A 13,783-nucleotide genomic window follows, 5' to 3' on the forward strand; every position below is an offset into this window, starting at 1 on the left:
AGTCTATAATTACCTTGCACTGAGATCTGTGCCATCAAGGAGGAGATCCTATAATTACTTACTGTCATCACCGCAGAGATTACATAGGATCCTGTACCCATCCAAATTTACAGAGATACTTGTCCAAAATTGTATCTTTCTGTGATGATCCTAGCCGCATAGAAATAGTAGTTAGCCTTGAATATAAGCCAACATGACAATGAACCATTGTGTCTCCTGATTTTGAGCCAACATGACGAAGAATATTGTGCTTTTCATTTGGAGGGCTACTTGACATTATTTATGACTCAAACACATTAGATACATGCCCAAGAAGGGTTCTTCAAAATTTATTTAACCCTTGGACTTTCCTGTAGCAATTCAACACATGCTAGACCCATGAAATGAGCAAGAAACTTATTTTTACAATTTACAAAAATAATATTTCTTTTATTTTACAAGTACAAAGATCAAAATTATATTTATGAAGACCGAACCTAGTTACGCTTTCTTCAACACGTAATTCATTCTAACATAAACTAGATGATAGATCAAGGAGTATCATACTAAATGAATAATGATTTACACACATATGGAAAGTAAACACATAATGTATTTATTAATACAAAATGAGGGAAGCATACAACCATGTGAGCCTTGATGTTGGAAGCCTCCTTTGGCTGAGCTTCCAAGTCCAGGCCAAGACTTTCAAGCACTCCTTCTCCTTAGCAATATGGGCAACATTTAGGCATAGTTTCAGCATAACAATGCCACCAAGGAATGACCAACCAGTTGTGGATAGTAGGGATTTCATTTATAGGGAAGAAGAGGGAGTTAAGGATCCATAAAAAGAGGGATAGGTTCCACAACTCAAGGGGAAGCTCCATGAGAGAAGGATCAAGGACCAAGAATGGGAGATCTCACTCTAATCCTTATTCACCTATAACCATCTCGTCGTTCTCGAGGCTTCTAGTAAGAGAAGCTTCTCCTCCACTTTAGGAAAAACTGCCAGAAGACTTTTAGCACAGGTTTTCCTATAAAAGGCCACGCTGGTAGCGCTAGGTCAGTATGCTGCAACAAGCCACCAGCATGGGTCACCAGTAGTGCAAAAAGTGTTGATCCTAAAAACTAGGTTCCTAGGCAAAATTCTTCAGAACTCGCTCAAGACAACTTTTCTTCTCTTCTTCAGGGATGCTTCTGTATATGTTTCATGGTGAATACATTGATAGATTTCATCATTTTGACGCTTTAGGATACGGCATAGGAAGTGTGACAAAATATCATGTAATAGATGCCCCCTAAATCATGAAAGCAGAATAGGGAGTGATGGGTGAAATGCATTACAAGTCAAGGGAAGGACCCGGAGAAACATCATCAGGAGACCTACAAGTCAAGCATGATACAATATATCTGGCATCATTGATAAATATGCCTAATAATATATCTTTGAATAGGCATCTAACAATTCATGAATCCATGGCATGGACGCATCAATCAGAATAGAAGTGATCATGTGTATGGATCCATGGCATGGACGCAACCATCCGAAGAGAAGGGATCATACATATGGACCCATGACATGGAAGAATCCATCCTTATAGAAGGAATCATGTGTACAACCATGAATAGATAATAACTCCACGTAGCTTGGATTTATTAGATGAAACCCAAGGTCTTCATCTCTATCTCAATCCAACTAAAGTATGAATCCTACCATGTGAATAGACATGTCGGACCCAAACATGGAAGAAAACCACCTGATTACCAGTCAATGATGGAAATTGTTAACAGTTATGAGAGAAACCACCAATAATGACATGGTTCTCAAGGTACACCAGCACAATCCACGAGTGTGAACAATGAAGCTAAAGTTAAAGACCCACATAATCATTCGATCGAAGGCCAGTGATGTGAACCTATCGTCAAATAAGAAGAACTTTCCATTGAGGCATGCAAGCTCCAAGGTATTGAAAGGGAGTTTCTAGATCATCTTCCTGGATAATGAGATGAAGTTGACAGGAAGTGATCCATCAAAGGAGGGCCATAATGTTTCCCACATCATCGACATGAAACAAAAAGATATAGCAGAGCAGGTAAGAGTGATCCTTGATTGTTGCAGAAAGGTTAAATAGGGTACAAGTGGTTAAAATTGCATATGGGACTTCTCTTAAACATATCAGTGACACGACTTCGGAGTTTGGAAACATTTGACTCAACATATGATCAGAGGTCATGATAACAAAAGGATATAATCAGATGAGAGGCAAATGGATTCCTAAAGCCCAGGAAGGAAAGTGATGAAGTGAGGATAACCCAGACTCGACACGAGTGACAAATAAGTGTCATCTTCAAGAGTGACATGTTGCCATTATACAAAATACAGGACATGTTTACCTCCATTTTTCACCACTATTTCTAGCGAGTACCTCATTATTTTTTATCGCAAGCTTGAAGAGGATAGCATATACTTGTTGTATAAGTTCATCCTTCAGATGAATCCCTACCAGTAAGTTTAAGGAGCCCTAGGAAGGAGTAACTCAGTCTCATCATGGTGACAAGTCCTATGTCATTTATGTTCTATGATTCTGACAGAGGGGTAGCTCGACATATTTTTCATGTTTAGAGAGTTTGAAAAAGAGGCAAAAAGGAAACTCTAGAGGTCCCTTTTCGTAGATAGCCTCTCGAATCTGAAAAGGTAGAAAACAATATTCAAGAGAACCTCTTAGCCATGCTCGACTAAGGTTTTCCTTTTTCGTACAATAGTCTATCTCAGTCTAGAAAAGGGTTAAACTTGTACTGAGTAGACGTCATTTCATTTACTTTAACGATTTCGAAACGACAAATACTCGAAAATATTTTCATATTTCGAGAGTCAGAAAAGAGCTGAAAGATGACTCCAGGGGGGTTCCTTTTTTGTTTATTTTTTATGAGTCTGAAAAAGTGATAAAATAAAACTCACTAGTTCATTCAAAATCAATCAATGTCACCATTTATCCATGACATGTCGCTGCACAAGTGAACACATGTTACTTTTTTCGAGAAAAATATTAAAATATAAGAAAAAATGTGCCCTAAATGGTAAAGATATTACAAAAAACTTATATAAACTCAAAAATTAAAACAAATTTACCATTTGACATTTGGTAATTTGGAGAGCACTTTTTACCCCAATTTCCCCTAATATTCAGGCGAGGAGTGTGACCGATCCACGGCATCGTTCAAAGATCCCTTTGTCGTAGGTAAGAGATTTGTCCTTCCTATGCATTTTGATTGTGTTTTTAAATGCTTTCATCCATAGAGTATGTGGTAAGGAGGGTTTGAAAACAAATTATGTTGAGGATGATCAGCATGGGTTTTACCCATCGGACCCACGCTACTCACCCTGAGCTCAATGGCACCATCATGCTGGAAGAGCATAAAAAATTGGAGACAATCGAGCTAGCATGATGACGTAATTTTTTTTGAAAATACTCCAAGATTTAATGATTTTTTGTCAAATTTTACTCCATGGAATCTAATAAAATCTCTATTTATGGATGTTTCACAGGTTATTCACTGAAAAAATGGTGATTGAATGGAAGGAAAGAGTTCATGAAGCAGAAGACTATGAAGGAGCCCAAGATCCAAATTTCATAGAGGCTCTTCGGGCATGTAGAATACTCGAATTCTTTTTTATCCCTGGGATTAGGACCCAAATGGAACTACTACAACATTTGGTTGGATGGTGGGATATAGACCGCCCGCCAAATGTTTATCATAAGAGACCAAGAACTCGAGATATATATTGCAGACATCTATTTCATCATAGGTTTTTCTAGAAGGGGACAATGAAATCAGTTGTTTGGTTCTCATATTGGGGGAGAGAGTACAAATATGTTGATAGTGAGACATTTTCCAGGCTCTCAAAAAACATGGAGTGGGAAAATACATATAAAAACTATCACAAATCTCCCATTGAGAACGATTCTTCATACCATGGCTCGAATAGCTAGAGCTCAAGCCCTGCACGAAGCATCCAAGTCTCTCTTCCAATATGCAATAGAATGTCTTATTCCCATAGTATTTAACTAGTGTGAAGGGTTGTTGGTCAACATGAAAGACCAACTCACTAAATGCAAGACATGAAGATTGAAACAATTTGGCTATGGGTCAATCTTGGTGACATTCTTCCTAGAATGTGTACCATTATTAAGGTATCAATGGGTAGAGGTAGAGGCTCCAAGACCCAGGGATCCATGACTGCTGAGGTGGGGTGAGTTGATGCCTCATCATGGAGGTGGTCAGCAGATGTCTTTTCCCCCAACATTCTTTGGATGGTTGTGATAGTAGCTCATCATGGTAGACGATTAGGCTTATGCCAGTACAAATTTCCAGGGAGATCCCAACCTCCCACTTCTACCTGGCACATAATGGACTAATTCGGGTAAAAAACTATTTTTTAAGTTTTTCCAAGTTTTTTGATGTTTTTTTTTATGTGAACTGAGATTGAGACTTATGATTTTTGCAAATGTTGGACCAGAGAGACCTCCAGGGGTTTCTCTGATAGCTAGGAGGGTGGCACGGCAGATTGAGGATGCACCCTATGAGGAGGGAGTTGATCCCATAGTAGAGGTGGAACACAACCTGGAAGCCTTGACAAGAGGCATTCTAGAGTATGTGACTATTAATGAGGTGTCACTATGGTATCAGAGGAATATCGTAGGAGTATCAGCCAAATTGCATCGGTTATTGAACAAAGTTATCAGAGTTGTTTCATGCTACCATGAGCACCATGTCGACAGATAGACATATCTCTAGTTTTCATTTTCTGCACTTATGTAGGCTCAAGAAGCCATGTGTCTTAGAACACATATTTTGATTTTTTGATGTAACAAATATTTTTCAAACTCTATATATATACATACATGTTTTACATGTTGTATCTGATGTTCCTACTATGTAATGGTTTTCTTTTTACATGCGTCGCAGATGTTTATCTAAAACATGATTTTCCAATGTGTCTGTTAATGTGTTTAGATGTATTGGAATATGTTGATAGTTAATGTAATTAAAATTTCTTTCCAAGAGACGAACACGTAGTTACATCCTCAAAATATTAGGGTTTCTAATGGAATAGTGCCCATTTAATTGTAATACAATGAGTTTTGATTCAAGTTTAACAACTAATTCCCTAATACCAAGAGCAATAGCTTCCGATAATAGTTCGAAAACTGCACTATATTCGGCAACATTGTTAGTTGTATGACCTAGACATATGCCCTGTAAACTCATTAACTCACTATTGGGAGCATAGAGTGCCCACACAATGGAAGAGAGATTCCATGTACTACGGCAAACGCCATTAACGAAACCGACATGAGGAAGAAGGTTCATCAACATCAGCACACCAAGTGGAACACGTTGTAAGTAGGGAAAACATGTTCACAAAAATGCAAACATTCACACCAAAAATTGCACACTAATGAAACACACACTAATGTACAAGGTATCTATGCAAAATCTAGGCATAATAGTTTTTTAGGTAGAGCCCATTACGGAGCTCAGACAATTGATTTCCATCATAGTAAAATAACTCGTATGCACCCTTTTGTAATACACGTTTAATGATATAGGGTCCATGCCACATAGGTTTGAATTTCCCAACCCCTAATTTGTCATTAGCTTGATCATATAACAGGACTAAGTCACCTTCTGCATATGCATGAGGGGTCACAATTTTGTCATACTGAATTTTAACTCATTTTTTCTGAGACTCAGTTACTAATGCAGCAATTCGACGAGTCTCGTCAAGATGTTATAAATAAAGTAACCATTCTTCCTCGGGTGAAGTACCAAGGAGTAATTTGACAGCTAGTTTTAAAGATGGGATTTCGCATTCGATAGGTAGGGTGGCTTCCAAACCATAAACCAATTGAAAAGATGTGAATCTGGTCACCGTTTTGGCAGTGGTTTGATATGCCCATAATGCAAAAAAAAGCATGAGATGTCAGTTCTTTTTGTGCATCCCAATGGTTCGTTGAAGCATTATAACCAAAAATTTGTTAACAGCTTCAACTTGGCCATTGTCTTATGGGTAATATGGAGTTGAGCTATCGTGACTTAAGCCCAACTGAGCAGTAAGTTTTTTCATCATGTGATTTTGGAAATGGAAGCCATGGTCGGTGACTATGGCTTATGTTATATCGAACAAAGCTATGACATGGTTGAATAGAAAAAATCCGTAGTTACCGTCAGCATTGTAGGTAAGCATCACCTCAGCCCATTTTGTGAAATAATCAACAACAACAATGATGTATCCGTGCCCCTCAGTCGAGTGAGGGTTACAAGTCATAAAATCAATGCCCCATTTATAAAATGGGCCAATGGTGATAATTGGGTGTAAAGGAGCATGTGGAGTTCGTTGTTTCTAGTTGTAGATCTAGCAAGAATGACACTTTTGGACTACAAGAATGCAATCTTTGAAAATAGAGAGCCAAAAATAATCTGTGCGAAGGAGTTTTTGAGTAGTGGCATATCCTGACATATGATTACCACAGGCTCCAGAGTGGTAGTCATTCAAATATTTCTCAGCTTCCTCATGCGTTAGACACCATCAAAGGACTAAATACACACCAAGGCGGTATAAGGTATCCCCAATAATGTGATAAGGTTGGGACTGGTACCAGATTTGGCATCGCTCAAAGCGAGATAACTCTGATCGAAAGGTATGAGTTTGGAGATATATGATGATATATCCATACCAAGGATCGTGGGTGCTAATAAGGAAGAGAGATTCATCATGAATCAACTCATTGGATACAGCAGTCATGTTTGCAGAGGGAACGTCACAGATTAATTTAGCAAAAACAAGTGATTTCTTTGACTTAGCTTTAGTGAACTCTAAGTCAAATTCCTGTAGGATGACAATCCGTTTGGAGTATTATCCCCCAAGCAACCGACGAGACATAATATAGGTCATGGGGTTGCAATCAGATATCACTACAATTTTGCATAAGAGAATATAGTGATGAAAACCTTGGACAGCATGAACTGTTGCCAATGTTAACTTTATACATGAGCATATCGAGTCTCAGCATAAAAAAGGTTATGAATCGAGTAGTATATAACAAGCACATTTCCATCGTCATCATCATGAACCAACATCATACCAATGGTATTTTTAGTGGTGGCCAAGTACAAGAGATAATCGCGATGGTATTTTAGAGGATGCAACAAAGGTGCGCTACTGAGTGCAGCATTTAAAGAATAAAAGGACTTTTGAGCAATGTCATCCCAAATGAATGGGACTCCTTTCTTCAGAAGGCAAGTAAAACCCTTAGAAAGATCAACATAATTTGGGAGGAAACAATGAAGAAAGTTTTCCTTTCCCTGCAAACTCTGAAGTTGATGTAAGGAAGATGGAGGTGAAAAATTGGCAATGGCCTCCACCTTGAGAGGATCAATGCAGATGCCTTATTTGCAGACTATGAAGCCTAAGATACAACCAGATTCAATGCAAACGAAACACTTATGCGGATTCAACCAAATATTGTAGTGTCGATAGCGGAGAAAAATTTCCCGAAGGTGAGCTAGATGGTCTTGACGTTTAAACAAATGCACGGGTAAATCGTCAAGATATGGCTGAACGATATTTTTAATATCATGGAAATCATAAGACATGGCCTATTGGATGGTTGCACCAGCATTTTCCAGGCCAAAAGGAATCCTTTTGTAGGTGAAAGTCCCCCAAGAACAGATAAAGGCAGTCTTGTGTTGATCATCAGGAAGGATATAATCTGATTATATCTAGAGAATCCATCCATAAAGTAGAAAATTTCACTCCCCACACATTCATAGATAAAGGGATTAGGGTAATTATCCTTAGGACAAGCTCAATTAATATCTCGATAGTCAACACAGAATCGTATGGTTCCCTATTTTTTAGTTACCAGAACAATATTGAAAACCCAATCTATCACTGGTATAGGGTAAATAAAGCAAGCTTTGAGAAGTTTTTCAACTTCACCCTTAATGGAAGCTGCCTTCCTTGGGTGCACCGGACGAAGACATTGTCATACAAGTTTCACATCTGGATAGGAGGGGATCTCATGCACCACAATACTGGGATCGATGTCAGGCATCTCTTCATAAGACCAGGCAAAGGCATCACGAAATTCTTTGAATAGGGTTGTGTAGACTTTAATCTCATCAGGAGAAAAATAATCCCCTATGTGAATGTTCTCGACAATCCCAGGGTTAACCTATATGTCGATGGGCATGGTTGCCAAAATGTTCCCCAAATTGCCTTCAGAAAACACCTCGTGAACCAAGATAGGTGTCTAAAATGGAGTAGTCGTTTCAAGGGAAAATAAAGTACCTAGAAATGTAGGAATTGATCCAAGGCTAGGAAGAAAAGAGGAATTATGATGAATATCATTCCAAGGGGTTTCTTCAAGAGATAATACTTCAGTGATGTTTTTTTCAGTAAGGAACGTCTCATTCAAAGGATCTTCAGAATTAAAAGAACCAAGCCAAGGATTTTTTAGATACGAGTCTAGAATAAATCTAAATCAATCATGAGTTGTACATGTATCTGCGGAAGCCAAAAGGACACTTTGATAAGCTTTCTCAACTAGGCTAAGTGGCATGGTGTCACCAAAATTATCGATCTAGTCAGGATTAGGGATGACCCATGGTTCATAATTAGATGAGATCATGTTAATTGAGGCAACATTGGAGGGAGGAGGAAGGGAAAAAGTTCCCATTAAGGAAGGGTCCTTGAAAATACCTGCACCAACACTTTCATAAGGAAATTTGGATTTCCCAACATCAGGCACATCACCTGTTGAAGAGTCAGAGGAAAATAAATCCAATTGATCAACTATGACAATTTTCCCTTGGTGGGGAAAATGAAGCTCACGGAAAAGGGAAGAAACCACTAAAAACATTGCATGAGTCTATCTCTGACCAAGTAGAAGGTTGTAATTGAGATTAGCGTCAACAACCTTGACTTCTAAATTGATCGTCTTTCCTTCCGACTGAATGGGTAGGGAGTTGGAAATACCATGTGAGTAGAAACCTCGACCATCAAAATCTTCTAAAGTGTTCACAGATTGGTTGATAGGAGGGGAACCAATGGCTTTCCGACATGATATGGACATGATGCATGTAGAGGCTCCTTCATCAACAACATTCTGGTGGATATTCTTGCCCATAACAACAACTTGTATGAGAAAATAAAGTTGAGGTGGAAAGCAAGGAACATGGTTTTCAAGATCAAAAGTAATCAAACTGGGAACAATTCCTCCAATAATGAATAACAAATCCTTTCGTTGTGATGGACACATCTGAAGGACTTCCAAGGCCAACATAAGTGAGGCTACTTGAGCCAAGTTTTCTACAATACTGTAGTGTTGGGTAGCTTGCGCATTCGTATCATAGGACGATTTATGAAGAACACCTTTAGGGGATGGTCGGATTATGGAATCATTGCTAGGTTTCTCAATAGGGAGATGACCGGAATTGGGTAAAGTGGAAGAAGAGGGTACATCAATGGTATCTTTCTCCACCATATGTTTCTTAGGAGGCGAATAATCTTTTAACCTTGTGGCTACGAAAATCTTCTCTGAGCCAGTCATGAACACTTAAGAGCTTCCAGAGATTTGAGCGTGGGGTTGGTCTACCAATTGTGTCTACTAAGATGGGAAAGGTTCCTTTAGCACAGATGGCATCCCTGTAGTTCCTTTCAGAAGACGACTTACTTCTACATGTCGGGAGAAATCCTTAGTGTAATTATCTTCATCACAAATAAGGCAGCAATATTTAGGCTTTCGTTTGGGTGTTTCATCATCTGATGGTTTTTGGGAATCCTATTTAGGGGTATCTTGTTTAGATTTTCCTTTACCCTTCTTCTTTCCTTTCGAGGATTTATCCATTGCGGTAGACTGGATAGCATTTACCTCTAAGGCTTTACAAGGATTCTTAGGATTATCAACAGCATCAGAAGTTGCAGTGGTCATACTAGATTTAGTTTTCGAACAAGTATTTGGAGTATTGTTGGATTGTTGAGCCACAAATCCAATGATGCCATCGATAGGTGGTGAATCTGCTGGTTTGGAAGATGCATGGCCAGTTGGAGGTCACTGGGCACCAGGTAAGAGTTCATGAATAAACCAAATCCAAATACTAGGCACGGGCGATGGCTTGTTCCTTAGTCACATAGCCACCCATGGCTATATCTTTAGCAATAGGAGGGATAAATGATCTAGTGAACCATTCAGTCAAAATTTGATCCAGGATATCAAATTTGATGAGACGACACCTACGCCTCCATTCATGGATATGATCAGAGATATGATTAGAAGTCGTCTACTGAAAAGACGTTAAGAGATGGGTTCCAGTCTCATACCAAACAGGCATTTGGAAATGGGTGAGGAAATCCATGGCCAAAGCATTGAAATCTTGGAAAGCACCATGAGGGAGCTCGATGTACATTTAGCGGCAACACTTGTTAAATTGCGCTGAAAAAAATGTAATCAGATAGAATCGTCAACCCAAGAGTTAGAGTAACACCAAAGGTGGTAAGTCATAATGTGCAATTAGGGGTATTCTCTAGATTTACCTTCGAATTTTGGGAAATCACGAGGTATTTTAGTTGGTACCGAAGGCCAATATGGTGAGTGAAGTATCGGATCATTCGTAAGCCTTGACACATCCGGTAATTCCAAAGTTTCCAAGAATGGAATTTATGGATTGTATGGGATATAGGGTCCCTGGTATGTACCAAACTGAGTATTCCATCCTTGTTGGGATTGGGTCTATCCCCACTGTGTTGACATTTTTCCATAAGGTGATTGACCATAAGGAGGTTGACCATATGGAGGTTGATCATAAAGAGGTTGACTATACTGGGTCTGGTGATCATATTGGAAGTATGGAGTTTGTGAAGTAAACTGACCATACTGTTGGTAAGGTCCCTATTGCATCTATTGTGAATGCATCTATGGTTGTTGGTAAGGTCCCTGTTGGGATTTGTATGGAATCTGTTGTTGTGGTTGTGAGTAAGGTCCCTGCTGGGATTAAATAGGAACTTATTGTCATGGTTGCTAGTAAGGTCCCTATTGGGATAGGTAGGAAACTTGTAGCTATAGCTATGGCTACAGGTAGGAAACTTGTGGATGTCGGTAGGAAACCTGTGCCTGTGGTTTCGGGTATGGTCCCTGCTGTAGTTGAATAGGAATTTGTTGTCGCAGAGGAGGATTACTAGTCCCATAAGTATATTGCATTTGAGGACTTGCCTATTGATAAGGAGTTTGGATTTTTTGAGAGCCTATAGGAGTATAAGGTTGTTGGTAGGAAGGTTGAGTCAAAGAGACTTGATGACCTTGTAAAGGGGTCCCTATGATGTTACCTAATACAGATGGAATTGGCGTTCCACCTGGGTTAGAAATAGCGCCAATAGGTTGACTTGCCCCCGATATGGGAGGAGGGGATGGATAGTTTCCACCAGAAGCAGGAGGTATGTAGGGCGGAGGAAGTCCCCCCTAGACATTATAACAGATGAATTTGTTGGTTTTCCACTCATATTGGGGACCGCAGTTACCGTGGCTACAATAGGAGGAGAAGAAAGATTCAGAGGAACATGTGTTTCACTTACCGAAATTGTAGGTTGGGTAGGGTTTTATTCAGTTACCGGCATCTTTGGAACAAACAAGCTGGTAGTAGGAGTGAAACCAAAGGACCAAATGGGATTGTGAAATAGTGAAATTGTGCCAAAATTGTCTGAAAAAGCATCACCGAGAGAGTTATAACCCAGTGGAACCAAGGGTGTAAGTAGGAGGTGTTCTTGGCCCCGTCATCATGTAGGGAACAGAAACATAAGGAAATAATTTAGGAGGAAGAAGTGAAAAAGGATCAATCTCCGTACTGGGAATGTGAGTTCCAGATGTTTCCACTAATACCTAGGGGTGTTGACCCTACAGGTGGATTATCACCTTTTGTTTCCATGATTGGGAACAGATCTTAGTTGGGCACTCGAGTCATTCTAGGAGAAAGACTCATAGGTACGTTGGGAGTATCAAATGGACTATACAAATGTGGAGGCCATAAATACAAATGAGAATCTAATTCAAAGAGTGGATTAGGAGGAAAAAGCAAGAAATCTAAAATAGGTTGAGGACTAGCTATAAGAGAGTCCTAGGATGAGCCTACCGACTCTGGAGGTGGTTGGGAAGCAAGCGGTTGGATGCTTAGGACAAGACCAAGTTCAAATCCTTGGTTTTCAAGGGATTTAGGCTCAATAGTATCGGAACCTACAACTCTAGGTGAATCAGGTGTATTAGTATCTCCATAGATATCCAGGGTCTCATTTGTGACTCTTGGTGGTTCTGCCACGATGTCTTTTTAGAAAATGAATTGGAAATGTGTGTTGGTGAATGCTTTGGGCTCAAATCTGATTTTACAATTAGCCATTAATGTTGAGAACAAAGGAGGTTTTCATTTCACGGGTGATTTTTGATTCCGTGGTTGATTGATTGTATTAACAAAAAAGAAATAAATCAAAAAGGGGTAAACTAGGCATGAGAGTTTACCAAGCAACCATGAACTGCAACAAACACCTTGGATGAACCAAGGACTTAACGTACAACATTTAATCTTCCTGAATGTTGTGTTCGGTGTATCATGGTATCCAAGGTAGCAGACTCGGTTACCTATGGATGGATAGCAACCTATAGGGGACTCCAAAAATATACGCGATGGTACGTGGGAGTTCAATCTATAGTAGTGATGTCTAATGCATAATCATTAGATGAGAGTGTTCCCATATACTTACCATGTGTGGAGCGCCTTCGATATACCTAAAAGTACTGGAGAACAATCATATAAACTTTCATACGTGGAACGATATTTCACCCCCCAGATACAACACTGGAAAACAATGACAACTCCTGTGTTTAACAATGTCAGAACACATATCTAGCCTATACCTCTAAATTTTTTCATTAATGAAAAATTCTCCTTAGTTTAATTGAGGTAAATTTTAATTTGATCTTCAACTAAGTTCTAGTTTTAAGGCTCAAAGATCGATGTCACCTTGTTATAGACATTTTTCTGCCTTACAGCTATAAGCATGAAATGTCCATAAACCAAGGGATCCTAAGTCCCTAAAAGTGTTGTTCCAACTCCTAAAGAAACAAGGTCAACAAATTACAGCTTCTCCCAGAAGTTCTCCACCAGAAACTGCTCAAAACTAGTCAAAACAGGATCATTTCAAGTGCTCCACTAGCTGGCTGCGTTGCAATGCACTTGAATGCACTACCAGGGTGCGTTGAGTGGGAAATGACAAGTGGCAGAGTCATTGTACGAGGTGGAGAGACAATGGAAGCTTCCAGGATCTTCTCCAATGGCACTTGCCTCACTGAATTCGACCAGTGATGAGTAAGAGGCTCTCAGTCTCCAAGTGGAAGTAAGAACTGACAGAGAGAAGCCACTAATCAATTCATGAGCTGACTCATCCTCTTTGCATACATCTATATATGGATCCCTCACCAAGAGATCCAGGAGGCTGGAATTTTGTACATTGCAGAGAATTGTTGTTGGTTTTGTGATAGATATCAGAGTATTGGGTGATTTATGCTTTGTTGGAGGGGAAGAAGGGATTCTATGCTGGGAGGTTGATGCTGGATCAGGAATCATCGGTTGTAACTCCTCCTGGATCTTCTTGTTTTATCAATAAAACTACTTGAGTTATTCCTACATGCTTGTATATCTGATGTGTGTTATATTTGTATGTTTATCTTAAAACTGATCCTAAGCTTTTTATGAA

Source organism: Pinus tabuliformis, chromosome J (assembly GCF_031772625.1).
Source record: "Pinus tabuliformis cultivar Carrire ecotype Pingquan chromosome J, CPIR1, whole genome shotgun sequence".
Taxonomy (NCBI): Eukaryota; Viridiplantae; Streptophyta; class Pinopsida; order Pinales; family Pinaceae; genus Pinus; species Pinus tabuliformis.